The 14,356-nt window shown below is 48.6% G+C and overlaps 7 non-coding genes across 7 annotated transcripts; all 7 read left to right on the forward strand.

Annotated features, from left to right (window-relative positions):
• The first annotated feature begins 3,873 nt into the window (after nt 1-3,873).
• Nucleotides 3,874-3,985, forward strand: TRNAL-CAA (transfer RNA leucine (anticodon CAA)). The gene is made up of 2 exons: nt 3,874-3,911; nt 3,940-3,985. It is a non-coding gene; the product is annotated as a tRNA-Leu (tRNA).
• Nucleotides 3,986-7,076: 3,091 nt separating this feature from the next.
• On the forward strand, nt 7,077-7,149 carry TRNAV-CAC (transfer RNA valine (anticodon CAC)). Its single transcript has one exon. It is a non-coding gene; the product is annotated as a tRNA-Val (tRNA).
• A 307-nt stretch (nt 7,150-7,456) lies between these two features.
• TRNAL-CAA (transfer RNA leucine (anticodon CAA)) lies at nt 7,457-7,568 on the forward strand. Its single transcript has 2 exons — nt 7,457-7,494; nt 7,523-7,568. It is a non-coding gene; the product is annotated as a tRNA-Leu (tRNA).
• Nucleotides 7,569-10,187: 2,619 nt separating this feature from the next.
• TRNAP-AGG (transfer RNA proline (anticodon AGG)) lies at nt 10,188-10,259 on the forward strand. Its single transcript has one exon. It is a non-coding gene; the product is annotated as a tRNA-Pro (tRNA).
• Nucleotides 10,260-10,647: 388 nt separating this feature from the next.
• On the forward strand, nt 10,648-10,720 carry TRNAV-CAC (transfer RNA valine (anticodon CAC)). The gene has a single exon. It is a non-coding gene; the product is annotated as a tRNA-Val (tRNA).
• Nucleotides 10,721-13,767: 3,047 nt separating this feature from the next.
• Nucleotides 13,768-13,839, forward strand: TRNAP-AGG (transfer RNA proline (anticodon AGG)). The gene has a single exon. It is a non-coding gene; the product is annotated as a tRNA-Pro (tRNA).
• Nucleotides 13,840-14,227: 388 nt separating this feature from the next.
• Nucleotides 14,228-14,300, forward strand: TRNAV-CAC (transfer RNA valine (anticodon CAC)). Its single transcript has one exon. It is a non-coding gene; the product is annotated as a tRNA-Val (tRNA).
• The last annotated feature ends 56 nt before the right edge of the window (nt 14,301-14,356 follow it).

Raw genomic sequence — 14,356 nt, forward strand, 5'->3', positions numbered from 1 at the left:
TGTTTGCTCCCTAAAACCTCAGTCTCTCTCAATGCACACTTAGACAGAAATGACCTTTAAAAACTTGTGACCTGTGTAAAACGTGCTTTACTATTGCAGGACGCTAAAAAGTTATCTGCATCCCTCGGTGGTCGTGCATGTGCATTGTTTCTTGTTCTGTTTTTTTTTTTTTTTCTTGGCCATGTTATATTGTGGGGCCTTTAAAGCTGTGACTTTGATAGGAACATTGCAAGCGGCAAAATCAACAAGTGCAGACTGAAGAGTCCGACCTGCACACTGTTTTGGCTGTCAGGATGGCGAGTGGTCTAAGGCGCCAGACTCAAGAGAGCTTGATCTTCAGTGAAGCTGAGCCTTCTGGTCTCTTCATGGAGGCGTGGGTTCAAATCCCACTTCTGACAGGTGTATTTTCTTCCCTTAAATCTTGCTCTGCTTGCAGAGCCAGCTCCTCACACCACTATCTTTGGAAGCTGCTGTGGCATGTGAGGAGAAATCCACCAACCCACCGGCTGGGCCCTCAATCAAAATTCTGTGTATTACTGGAAGGGGCGTCTCAGGCACACCTTCTGTTAGAGCTGCACTTTATGACAGTAACAACCATGCTGGTTTCTACTTAAGCAGTTGATTCTATCGTTTGAAGTGAGGCTCTCCTGCCACCTTTTTGGCAAAGAAGACTCTGCCCCTGCAACAACACAGGCAGACAAGCTCAAACTAGGTTTCTTGGTTAGGTGGGCGGAGCATATTGGCAATGGTGCCTCCTCGTGACTTGCAATTTACATGAAGAAGACAGAGAGGCAGCTGGGAGTTGGCAGTACCCATGAACCCCTGAACACTGTCTTGCGACTAGCACACAATTCTGAAATGAGGCGGGGGAAAGGAGGTGATTTCCCCATCAAGGGCCATTCCGGGAAATCAGCCACCTTGCGTCTCCCAGGTGAGTGTTTCAGGCCTATGAGCCACTAATATAAATCTCGCCTGATCAAGCCTGATCGAGCGCTGATCGATCGAGCAAGTGTGCTTGAATCCAAGAGGCATGCTCCTCTGGCTCAAGAGCTAGCAGGCCCTTCAGTGCTTCTGGTTGGGAAGTCTAAGGTGCAAGGGTCCATGACTAGCAGCGGGTTACAACTACCAGAAAGGGTCTGCTTTTCACATCAGTCCCCTAGTTCAGCTCACTGGCACAGGGCATTTTGACTTCCTCTTGCCTTGCTAGAGACAAACAAAAAATCCTTGACAGAAAACATCAATTGCTATGGCACGCTTAGAGAGAGAGAGCCTCCAAATGGCCCTGCTTTTCTGAAAGACGCTTCAGAAGATGTTTCAAATGACTATGCAGCGGCAGTCTAGTTGGTATAGGGGTATGATTCTCGCTTCGGGTGTGAGAGGACCTCGGTTCAAATCCCAGACAAACCCCTACCTTTATAGGTTCAGTCTGTGTTTTAAACAGGAGTATTTCTGCTTTTCACTCTTGTAAGATGTCATGTTGCAATGCAATACATGCTTTATACTGGCGTCGAGACGGTTCAGCATCATGAAGGTATGCGAGATTTCTTTGCAACTGCTTTTCTGTGCTGGAGCAGCAGTGCTCGTAGGAACATTAAATGCACAGTGCTTCTCCATGGTAATTTCGGGTCCAGTTCTGAAATCACCTCTTGGAATGAAAGTGATCCCAGTTCCTTTCTTCCAATGGAAGAGATCGTGTTCCGGAAGGCTCAGCTTTGAGCGTCATGAACATTGGCCCTCATCCTTGCATCCCAGTCCAATGCATAGCCACATAAAGCAAGCAGGTGTGTCTGTTTCCATAGTGTGGTGGTTCCAGTACAATGCATAGCCACATGAAGCAAGCCGGCAAGTGTGTCTGCTTGTGTAGTGTAGTGGTTATCATGCGCACCTCACATGCGAAAGGTCCCTGGTTCGAGTCGCTGGGCATTTTCACAGTATTTGCATTTCCTGCCTCACCTGACAGGCAAGCTGAGATAAAAGAGACTGTGTCTATCCCTCACCATCGTGAGGTACTACGCTCCTGGGGCATCTGTCACAGCTCACCAAGAGGAGTTGCGCCAGCTTACGGCAGTCAGTTGCTCACTGTTTGACCTTTGCAATGAAGCCTGAGCCTACAGCATTCAAGCCAGCCAAGGAAGGAAGGTACGAGAGCGAAAATAGCTTTCCTGCCCTCACCAAGAACACACACCTTGAGCAAATAAAGTGCCAGACTTACAAGGCCCTATCGCCACCGGAGCATCACTTTTAGTGACGCCCCGGTGGCACTATGCACTGCGCGGTATTTACAAGATGGCGTTCAGCCACTTTTTGTGGCTTAACACCACCTTGTAAATACGGCCCCTTAGCACGCAGCGCGTTCCCTGGAAGGGGCGTGCAATGGGTGTTGTTGGGAGTGTGCCACAGCAACACCATAGCATTTTGATGCTGCTCCAGATTTAGGAGTTGGCGTAAATCTGCGTCAGTGCCAAAATCCAACGCCATCCCAGGGGTGTCGTTAGAGTGGCGCACTGAGGAGAAATGTTTTCATTTCTCCTTGTTTTTGCTCTTTCTATGTGTGATGCATTCTGCAGCACACATAGAAGTAAGAGCAAATCACCATTGAAGATTTTTTTTTTGGGCAGGAAGGTGTCCCTTCCTGCACAAAAACAATTTCCCCCTCAACGCAGTCATCCTTGTACCATGGTGCAAGAACGGCTGCGTTGGCGCTCAGCAGCTAATTTAGAGCTGGCGCAGGGGGAAGCACAGGGGTGCGCTGTATTCTACTAAATACGGCGCTTTCCTGCATTTTGAAAATGACGGCACGTGGGGCTCGCAAATTTGGCACAGCGTCGCGCTTAGTCATTTTCTTGTAAATCTGGGCCAAAATGTCTAAAGGATAGAGGCTTTTTATGTCATGTTCGATGAAGACCATGCAAATGACTCTAGTCGTACTGCAAAAGAGAGCACCATGTGCAGTTTCTTGCTTTGGGATGTAGTCTCCCACTCTGTGTCACCAATCCTCCGAGCAGGGTCGGAGCCGTTGCATTTCTGTGCCCAGGCTCGTTGTTCTAGGGGTATGATTCTCGCTTAGGGTGCGAGAGGTCCCGGGTTCAAATCCCGGACGAGCCCATTTTAGCGGAAAACAATCAAATCCTGCTCAAAATACACAACCCCTCAACATTTCTCATTCCACTCGAAGCATTGTTGCGCAAAACATATTTTTTGCCTCAGGCGAAAAATGGATTACAATGCCTTGGCTTCCTTCCTGCTTGCTCTCAGTGCGCCCTGTGTGATGATTTCACAGGCTCTCCTTCCTGGCATTTAGGCATCAGATATTTGTCTGTCTCTGCCCGCAGCTGTGGGATTTTTCAGGACGTCTGAGTGTATGCATGCTGGCCGACACCGCTGCAATTTTCACACATACCCCTCGCATTCCGAGCAACTGCTGATAAAGTATAGAGGAAATCGTGCAAACATATGAGGGGAACTGTGCTCCTTCAGTCAAATCAGCAAGCTTGTTTCTGTAGAATAGTGGTTATCACGTTCGCCTCACACGCGAAAAATCCCTGGTTTGAGACCGGGCAGAAACACTTGGCAGCAGCAGCTTTTGTGTTTGCTCCCTAAAACCTCAGTCTCTCTCAATGCACACTTAGACAGAAATGACCTTTAAAAACTTGTGACCTGTGTAAAACGTGCTTTACTATTGCAGGACGCTAAAAAGTTATCTGCATCCCTCGGTGGTCGTGCATGTGCATTGTTTCTTGTTCTGTTTTTTTTTTTTTTTCTTGGCTATGTTATATTGTGGGGCCTTTAAAGCTGTGACTTTGAAAGGAACATTGCAAGCGGCAAAATCAACAAGTGCAGACTGAAGAGTCCGACCTGCACACTGTTTTGGCTGTCAGGATGGCCGAGTGGTCTAAGGCGCCAGACTCAAGAGAGCTTGATTTTCAGTGAAGCTGAGCCTTCTGGTCTCTTCATGGAGGCGTGGGTTCAAATCCCACTTCTGACAGGTGTATTTTCTTCCCTTAAATCTTGCTCTGCTTGCAGAGCCAGCTCCTCACACCACTATCTTTGGAAGCTGCTGTGGCATGTGAGGAGAAATCCACCAACCCACCGGCTGGGCCCTCAATCAAAATTCTGTGTATTACTGGAAGGGGCGTCTCAGGCACACCTTCTGTTAGAGCTGCACTTTATGACAGTAACTACCATGCTGGTTTCTACTTAAGCAGTTGATTCTATCGTTTGAAGTGAGGCTCTCCTGCCACCTTTTGGGCAAAGAAGACTCTGCCCCTGCAACAACACAGGCAGACAAGCTCAAACTAGGTTTCTTGGTTAGGTGGGCGGAGCATATTGGCAATGGTGCCTCCTCGTGACTTGCAATTTACATGAAGAAGACAGAGAGGCAGCTGGGAGTAGGCAGTACCCATGAACCCCTGAACACTGTCTTGCGACTAGCACACAATTCTGAAATGAGGCGGGGGAAAGGAGGTGATTTCCCCATCAAGGGCCATTCCGGGAAATCAGCCACCCTGCGTCTCCCAGGTGAGTGTTTCAGGCCTATGAGCCACTAATATCAATCTCGCCTGATCAAGCCTGATCGAGCGCTGATCGAGCAAGTGTGCTTGAATCCAAGAGGCATGCTCCTCTGGCTCAAGAGCTAGCAGGCCCTTCAGTGCTTCTGGTTGGGAAGTCTAAGGTGCAAGGGTCCATGACTAGCAGCGGGTTACAACTACCAGAAAGGGTCTGCTTTTCACATCAGTCCCCTAGTTCAGCTCACTGGCACAGGGCATTTTGACTACCTCTTGCCTTGCTAGAGACAAACAAAAAATCCTTGACAGAAAACATCAATTGCTATGGCACGCTTAGAGAGAGAGAGCCTCCAAATGGCCCTGCTTTTCTGAAAGACGCTTCAGAAGATGTTTCAAATGACTATGCAGCGGCAGTCTAGTTGGTATAGGGGTATGATTCTCGCTTCGGGTGTGAGAGGACCTCGGTTCAAATCCCAGACAAGCCCCTACCTTTATAGGTTCAGTCTGTGTTTTAAACAGGAGTATTTCTGCTTTTCACTCTTGTAAGATGTCATGTTGCAATGCAATACATGCTTTATACTGGCGTCGAGACGGTTCAGCATCATGAAGGTATGCGAGATTTCTTTGCAACTGCTTTTCTGTGCTGGAGCAGCAGTGCTCGTAGGAACATTAAATGCACAGTGCTTCTCCATGGTAATTTCGGGTCCAGTTCTGAAATCACCTCTTGGAATGAAAGTGATCCCAGTTCCTTTCTTCCAAGGGAAGAGATCGTGTTCCGGAAGGCTCAGCTTTGAGCGTCATGAACATTGGCCCTCATCCTTGCATCCCAGTCCAATGCATAGCCACATAAAGCAAGCAGGTGTGTCTGTTTCCATAGTGTGGTGGTTCCAGTACAATGCATAGCCACATGAAGCAAGCCGGCAAGTGTGTCTGTTTGTGTAGTGTAGTGGTTATCATGCGCACCTCACATGCGAAAGGTCCCTGGTTCGAGTTGCTGGGCTTTTTCACAGTATTTGCATTTCCTGCCTCACCTGACAGGTAAGCTGAGATAAAAGAGACTGTGTCTATCCCTCACCATCGTGAGGTACTACGCTCCTGGGGCATCTGTCACAGCTCACCAAGAGGAGTTGCGCCAGCTTACGGCAGTCAGTTGCTCACTGTTTGACCTTTGCAATGAAGCCTGAGCCTACAGCATTCAAGCCAGCCAAGGAAGGAAGGTACGAGAGCGAAAATAGCTTTCCTGCCCTCACCAAGAACACACACCTTGAGCAAATAAAGTGCCAGACTTACAAGGCCCTATCGCCACCGGAGCATCACTTTTAGTGACGCCCCGGTGGCACTATGCACTGCGCGGTATTTACAAGATGGCGTTCAGCCACTTTTTGTGGCTTAACACCACCTTGTAAATACGGCCCCTTAGCACGCAGCGCGTTCCCTGGAAGGGGCGTGCAATGGGTGTTGTTGGGAGTGTGCCACAGCAACACCATAGCATTTTCATGCTGCTCCAGATTTAGGAGTTGGCGTAAATCTGCGTCAGCGCCAAAATCCAACGCCATCCCAGGGGTGACGTTAGAGTGGCGCACTGAGGAGAAATGTTTTCATTTCTCCTTGTTTTTGCTCTTTCTATGTGTGATGCATTCTGCAGCACACATAGAAGTAAGAGCAAATCACCATTGAAGATTTTTTTTTTGGGCAGGAAGGTGTCCCTTCCTGCACAAAAACAATTTCCCCCTCAACGCAGTCATCCTTGTACCATGGTGCAAGAACGGCTGCGTTGGCGCTCAGCAGCTAATTTAGAGCTGGTGCAGGGGGAAGCACAGGGGTGCGCTGTATTCTACTAAATACGGCGCTTTCCTGCATTTTGAAAATGACGGCACGTGGGGCTTGCAAATTTGGCACAGCGTCGCGCTTAGTCATTTTCTTGTAAATCTGGGCCAAAATGTCTAAAGGATAGAGGCTTTTTATGTCATGTTCGATGAAGACCATGCAAATGACTCTAGTCGTACTGCAGAAGAGAGCACCATGTGCAGTTTCTTGCTTTGGGATCTAGTCTCCCACTCTGTGTCACCAATCCTCCGAGCAGGGTCAGAGCCGTTGCATTTCTGTGCTCAGGCTCGTTGCTCTAGGGGTATGATTCTTGCTTAGGGTGCGAGAGGTACCGGGTTCAAATCCCGGACGTGCCCATTTTAGCGGAAAACAATCAAATCCTGCTCAAAATACACAACCCCTCAACATTTCTCATTCCACTCGAAGCATTGTTGCGCAAAACATATTTTTTGCCTCAGGCGAAAAATGGATTACAATGCCTTGGCTTCCTTCCTGCTTGCTCTCAGTGCGCCCTGTGTGATGATTTCACAGGCTCTCCTTCCTGGCATTTAGGCATCAGATATTTGTCTGTCTCTGCCCGCAGCTGTGGGATTTTTCAGGACGTCTGAGTGTATGCATGCTGGCCGACACCGCTGCAATTTGCACACTTACCCCTCGCATTCCGAGCAACTGCTGATAAAGTATAGAGGAAATCGTGCAAACATATGAGGGGAACTGTGCTCCTTCAGTCAAATCAGCAAGCTTGTTTCTGTAGTGTAGTGGTTATCACGTTCGCCTCACACGCGAAAAGTCCCCGGTTTGAGACCGGGCAGAAACACTTGGCAGCAGCAGCTTTTGTGTTTGCTCCCTAAAACCTCAGTCTCTCTCAATGCACACTTAGACAGAAATGACCTTTAAAAACTTGTGACCTGTGTAAAACGTGCTTTACTATTGCAGGACGCTAAAAAGTTATCTGCATCCCTCGGTGGTCGTGCATGTGCATTGTTTCTTGTTCTGTTTTTTTTTTTTTTTCTTGGCCATGTTATATTGTGGGGCCTTTAAAGCTGTGACTTTGATAGGAACATTGCAAGCGGCAAAATCAACAAGTGCAGACTGAAGAGTCCGACCTGCACACTGTTTTGGCTGTCAGGATGGCCGAGTGGTCTAAGGCGCCAGACTCAAGAGAGCTTGATCTTCAGTGAAGCTGAGCCTTCTGGTCTCTTCATGGAGGCGTGGGTTCAAATCCCACTTCTGACAGGTGTATTTTCTTCCCTTAAATCTTGCTCTGCTTGCAGAGCCAGCTCCTCACACCACTATCTTTGGAAGCTGCTGTGGCATGTGAGGAGAAATCCACCAACCCATCGGCTGGGCCCTCAATCAAAATTCTGTGTATTACTGGAAGGGGCGTCTCAGGCACACCTTCTGTTAGAGCTGCACTTTATGACAGTAACTACCATGCTGGTTTCTACTTAAGCAGTTGATTCTATCGTTTGAAGTGAGGCTCTCCTGCCACCTTTTGGGCAAAGAAGACTCTGCCCCTGCAACAACACAGGCAGACAAGCTCAAACTAGGTTTCTTGGTTAGGTGGGCGGAGCATATTGGCAATGGTGCCTCCTCGTGACTTGCAATTTACATGAAGAAGACAGAGAGGCAGCTGGGAGTAGGCAGTACCCATGAACCCCTGAACACTGTCTTGCGACTAGCACACAATTCTGAAATGAGGCGGGGGAAAGGAGGTGATTTCCCCATCAAGGGCCATTCCGGGAAATCAGCCACCCTGCGTCTCCCAGGTGAGTGTTTCAGGCCTATGAGCCACTAATATAAATCTCACCTGATCGAGCCCTGATCGAGCAAGTGTGCTTGAATCCAAGAGGCATGCTCCTCTGGCTCAAGAGCTAGCAGGCCCTTCAGTGCTTCTGGTTGGGAAGTATATGGTGCAAGGGTCCATGACTTGCAGCGGGTTACAACTACCAGAAAGGGTCTGCTTTTCACATCAGTGCCCTAGTTCAGCTCACTGGCACAGGGCATTTTGACTTCCTCTTGCCTTGCTAGAGACAAACAAAAAATCCTTGACAGAAAACATCAATTGCTATGGCACGATTAGAGAGAGAGAGCATCCAAATGGCCCTGCTTTTCTGAAAGACGCTTCAGAAGATGTTTCAAATGACTATGCAGCGGCAGTCTAGTTGGTATAGAGGTATGATTCTCGCTTCGGGTGTGAGAGGACCTCGGTTCAAATCCCAGACAAACCCCTACCTTTATAGGTTCAGTCTGTGTTTTAAACAGGAGTTTTTCTGCTTTTCACTCTTGTAAGATGTCATGTTGCAATGCAATTCATGCTTTATACTGGCGTCGAGACGGTTCAGCATCATGAAGGTATGCGAGATTTCTTTGCAACTGCTTTTCTGTGCTGGAGCAGCAGTGCTCGTAGGAACATTAAATGCACAGTGCTTCTCCATGGTAATTTCGGGTCCAGTTCTGAAATCACCTCTTGGAATGAAAGTGATCCCAGTTCCTTTCTTCCAAGGGAAGAGATCGTGTTCCGGAAGGCTCAGCTTTGAGCGTCATGAACATTGGCCCTCATCCTTGCATCCCAGTCCAATGCATAGCCACATAAAGCAAGCAGGTGTGTCTGTTTCCATAGTGTGGTGGTTCCAGTACAATGCATAGCCACATGAAGCAAGCCGGCAAGTGTGTCTGCTTGTGTAGTGTAGTGGTTATCATGCGCACCTCACATGCGAAAGGTTCCTGGTTCGAGTCGCTGGGCTTTTTCACAGTATTTGCATTTCCTGCCGCACCTGACAGGCAAGCTGAGATAAAAGAGACTGTGTCTATCCCTCACCATCGTGAGGTACTACGCTCCTGGGGCATCTGTCACAGCTCACCAAGAGGAGTTGCGGCAGCTTACGGTAGTCAGTTGCTCACTGTTTGACCTTTGCAATGAAGCCTGAGCCTACAGCATTCAAGCCAGCCAAGGAAGGAAGGTACGAGAGCGAAAATAGCTTTCCTGCCCTCACCAAGAACACACACCTTGAGCAAATAAAGTGCCAGACTTACAAGGCCCTATCGCCACCGGAGCATCACTTTTAGTGACGCCCCGGTGGCACTATGCACTGCGCGGTATTTACAAGATGGCGTTCAGCCACTTTTTGTGGCTTAACACCACCTTGTAAATATGGCCCCTTAGCACGAAGCGCGTTCCCTGGAAGGGGCGTGCAATGGGTGTTGTTGGGAGTGTGCCACAGCAACACCATAGCATTTTGATGCTGCTCCAGATTTAGGAGTTGGCGTAAATCTGCGTCAGCGCCAAAATCCAACGCCATCCCAGGGGTGTCGTTAGAGTGGCGCACTGAGGAGAAATGTTTTAATTTCTCCTTGTTTTTGCTCTTTCTATGTGTGATGCATTCTGCAGCACACATAGAAGTAAGAGCAAATCACCATTGAAGATTTTTTTTTTGGGCAGGAAGGTGTCCCTTCCTGCACAAAAACAATTTCCCCCTCAACGCAGTCATCCTTGTACCATGGTGCAAGAACGGCTGCGTTGGCGCTCAGCAGCTAATTTAGAGCTGGCGCAGGGGGAAGCACAGGGGTGCGCTGTATTCTACTAAATACGGCGCTTTCCTGCATTTTGAAAATGACGGCGCGTGGGGCTTGCAAATTTGGCACAGCGTCGCGCTTAGTCATTTTCTTGTAAATCTGGGCCAAAATGTCTAAAGGATAGAGGCTTTTTATGTCATGTTCGATGAAGCATGCAAATGACTCTAGTCGTACTGCAGAAGAGAGCACCATGTGCAGTTTCTTGCTTTGGGATGTAGTCTCCCACTCTCTGTCACCAACCCTCCGAGCAGGGTCGGAGCCGTTGCATTTCTGTGCCCAGGCTCGTTGGTCTAGGGGTATGATTCTCGCTTAGGGTGCGAGAGGTCCCGGGTTCAAATCCCGGACGAGCCCATTTTAGCGGAAAACAATCAAATCCTGCTCAAAATACACAACCCCTCAACATTTCTCATTCCACTCGAAGCATTGTTGCGCAAAACATATTTTTAGCCTCAGGCGAAAAATGGATTACAATGCCTTGGCTTCCTTCCTGCTTGCTCTCAGTGCGCCCTGTGTGATGATTTCACAGGCTCTCCTTCCTGGCATGTAGGCATCAGATATTTGTCTGTCTCTGCCCGCAGCTGTGGGATTTTTCAGGACGTCTGAGTGTATGCATGCTGGCCGACACCGCTGCAATTTTCACACTTACCCCTCGCATTCCGAGCAACTGCTGATAAAGTATAGAGGAAATCGTGCAAACATATGAGGGGAACTGTGCTCCTTCAGTCAAATCAGCAAGCTTGTTTCTGTAGTGTAGTGGTTATCACGTTCGCCTCACACGCGAAAAGTCCCCGGTTTGAGACCGGGCAGAAACACTTGGCAGCAGCTTTTGTGTTTGCTCCCTAAAACCTCAGTCTCTCTCAATGCACACTTAGACAGAAATGACCTTTAAAAACTTGTGACCTGTGTAAAACGTGCTTTACTATTGCAGGACGCTAAAAAGTTATCTGCATCCCTCGGTGGTCGTTCATGTGCATTGTTTCTTGTTCTGTTTTTTTTTTTTTTTCTTGGCCATGTTATATTGTGGGGCCTTTAAAGCTGTGACTTTGATAGGAACATTGCAAGCGGCAAAATCAACAAGTGCAGACTGAAGAGTCCGACCTGCACACTGTTTTGGCTGTCAGGATGGCCGAGTGGTCTAAGGCGCCAGACTCAAGAGAGCTTGATCTTCAGTGAAGCTGAGCCCTCTGGTCTCTTCATGGAGGCGAGGGTTCAAATCCCACTTCTGTCAGGTGTATTTTCTTCCCTTAAATCTTGCTCTGCTTGCAGAGCCAGCTCCTCACACCACTATCTTTGGAAGCTGCTGTGGCATGTGAGGAGAAATCCACCAACCCATCGGCTGGGCCCTCAATCAAAATTCTGTGTATTACTGGAAGGGGCGTCTCAGGCACACCTTCTGTTAGAGCTGCACTTTATGACAGTAACTACCATGCTGGTTTCTACTTAAGCAGTTGATTCTATCGTTTGAAGTGAGGCTCTCCTGCCACCTTTTGGGCAAAGAAGACACTGCCCCTGCAACAACACAGGCAGACAAGCTCAAACTAGGTTTCTTGGTTAAGTGGGCGGAGCATATTGGCAATGGTGCCTCCTCGTGACTTGCAATTTACATGAAGAAGACAGAGAGGCAGCTGGGAGTAGGCAGTACCCATGAACCCCTGAACACTTTCTTGCGACTAGCACACAATTCTGAAATGAGGCGGGGGAAAGGAGGTGATTTCCCCATCAAGGGCCATTCCGGGAAATCAGCCACCCTGCGTCTCCCAGGTGAGTGTTTCAGGCCTATGAGCCATTAATATAAATCTCGCCTGATCAAGCCTGATCGAGCGCTGATCGAGCAAATGTGCTTGAATCCAAGAGGCATGCTCCTCTGGCTCAAGAGCTAGCAGGCCCTTCAGTGCTTCTGGTTGGGAAGTCTAAGGTGCAAGGGTCCATGACTTGCAGCGGGTTACAACTACCAGAAAGGGTCTGCTTTTCACATCAGTCCCCTAGTTCAGCTCACTGACACAGGGCATTTTGATTACCTCTTGCCTTGCTAGAGACAAACAAAAAATCCTTGACAGAAAACATCAATTGCTATGGCACGCTTAGAGAGAGAGAGCCTCCAAATGGCCCTGCTTTTCTGAAAGACGCTTCAGAAGATGTTTCAAATGACTATGCAGCTGCAGTCTAGTTGGTATAGGGGTATGATTCTCGCTTCGGGTGTGAGAGGACCTCGGTTCAAATCCCAGACAAACCCCTACCTTTATAGGTTCAGTCTGTGTTTTAAACAGGAGTATTTCTGCTTTTCACTCTTGTAAGATGTCATGTTGCAATGCAATACATGCTTTATACTGGCGTCGAGACGGTTCAGCATCATGAAGGTATGCGAGATTTCTTTGCAACTGCTTTTCTGTGCTGGAGCAGCAGTGCTCGTAGGAACATTAAATGCACAGTGCTTCTCCATGGTAATTTCGGGTCCAGTTCTGAAATCACCTCTTGGAATGAAAGTGATCCCAGTTCCTTTCTTCCAAGAGAAGAGATCGTGTTCCGGAAGGCTCAGCTTTGAGCGTCATGAACATTGGCCCTCATCCTTGCATCCCAGTCCAATGCATAGCCACATAAAGCAAGCAGGTGTGTCTGTTTCCATAGTGTGGTGGTTCCAGTACAATGCATAGCCACATGAAGCAAGCCGGCAAGTGTGTCTGCTTGTGTAGTGTAGTGGTTATCATGCGCATCTCACATGCGAAAGGTTCCTGGTTCGAGTCGCTGGGCTTTTTCACAGTATTTGCATTTCCTGCCTCACCTGACAGGCAAGCTGAGATAAAAGAGACTGTGTCTATCCCTCACCATCGTGAGGTACTACGCTCCTGGGGCATCTGTCACAGCTCACCAAGAGGAGTTGCGCCAGCTTACGGCAGTCAGTTGCTCACTGTTTGACCTTTGCAATGAAGCCTGAGCCTACAGCATTCAAGCCAGCCAAGGAAGGAAGGTACGAGAGCGAAAATAGCTTTCCTGCCCTCACCAAGAACACACACCTTGAGCAAATAAAGTGCCAGACTTACAAGGCCCTATCGCCACCGGAGCATCACTTTTAGTGACGCCCCGGTGGCACTATGCACTGCGCGGTATTTACAAGATGGCGTTCAGCCACTTTTTGTGGCTTAACACCACCTTGTAAATACGGCCCCTTAGCACGCAGCGCGTTCCCTGGAAGGGGCGTGCAATGGGTGTTGTTGGGAGTGTGCCACAGCAACACCATAGCATTTTGATGCTGCTCCAGATTTAGGAGTTGGCGTAAATCTGCGTCAGCGCCAAAATCCAACGCCATCCCAGGGGTGTCGTTAGAGTGGCGCACTGAGGAGAAATGTGTTCATTTCTCCTTGTTTTTTCTCTTTCTATGTGTGATGCATTCTGCAGCACACATAGAAGTAAGAGCAAATCACCATTGAAGATTTTTTTTTTGGGCAGGAAGGTGTCCCTTCCTGCACAAAAACAATTTCCCCCTCAACGCAGTCATCCTTGTACCATGGTGCAAGAACGGCTGCGTTGGCGCTCAGCAGCTAATTTAGAGCTGGCGCAGGGGGAAGCACAGGGGTGCGCTGTATTCTACTAAATACGGCGCTTTCCTGCATTTTGAAAATGACGGCGCGTGGGGCTTGCAAATTTGGCACAGCATCGCGCTTAGTCATTTTCTTGTAAATCTGGGCCAAAATGTCTAAAGGATAGAGGCTTTTTATGTCATGTTCGATGAAGACCATGCAAATGACTCTAGTCGTACTGCAGAAGAGAGCACCATGTGCAGTTTCTTGCTTTGGGATGTAGTCTCCCACTCTCTGTCACCAACCCTCCGAGCAGGGTCGGAGCCGTTGCATTTCTGTGCCCAGGCTCGTTGGTCTAGGGGTATGATTCTCGCTTAGGGTGCAAGAGGTCCCGGGTTCAAATCCCGGACGAGCCCATTTTAGCGGAAAACAATCAAATCCTGCTCAAAATACACAACCCCTCAACATTTCTCATTCCACTCGAAGCATTGTTGCGCAAAACATATTTTTTGCCTCAGGCGAAAAATGGATTACAATGCCTTGGCTTCCTTCCTGCTTGCTCTCAGTGCGCCCTGTGTGATGATTTCACAGGCTCTCCTTCCTGGCATGTAGGCATCAGATATGTGTCTGTCTCTGCCCGCAGCTGTGGGATTTTTCAGGACGTCTGAGTGTATGCATGCTGGCCGACACCGCTGCAATTTTCACACTTACCCCTCGCATTCCGAGCAACTGCTGATAAAGTATAGAGGAAATCGTGCAAACATATGAGGGGAACTGTGCTCCTTCAGTCAAATCAGCAAGCTTGTTTCTGTAGTGTAGTGGTTATCACGTTCGCCTCACACGCGAAAAGTCCCCGGTTTGAGACCGGGCAGAAACACTTGGCAGCAGCAGCTTTTGTGTTTGCTCCCTAAAACCTCAGTCTCTCTCAATGCA

The sequence above is a fragment of the Pleurodeles waltl genome, unplaced genomic scaffold (genome assembly GCF_031143425.1).
Source record: "Pleurodeles waltl isolate 20211129_DDA unplaced genomic scaffold, aPleWal1.hap1.20221129 scaffold_91, whole genome shotgun sequence".
Lineage (NCBI taxonomy): Eukaryota > Metazoa > Chordata > Amphibia > Caudata > Salamandridae > Pleurodeles > Pleurodeles waltl.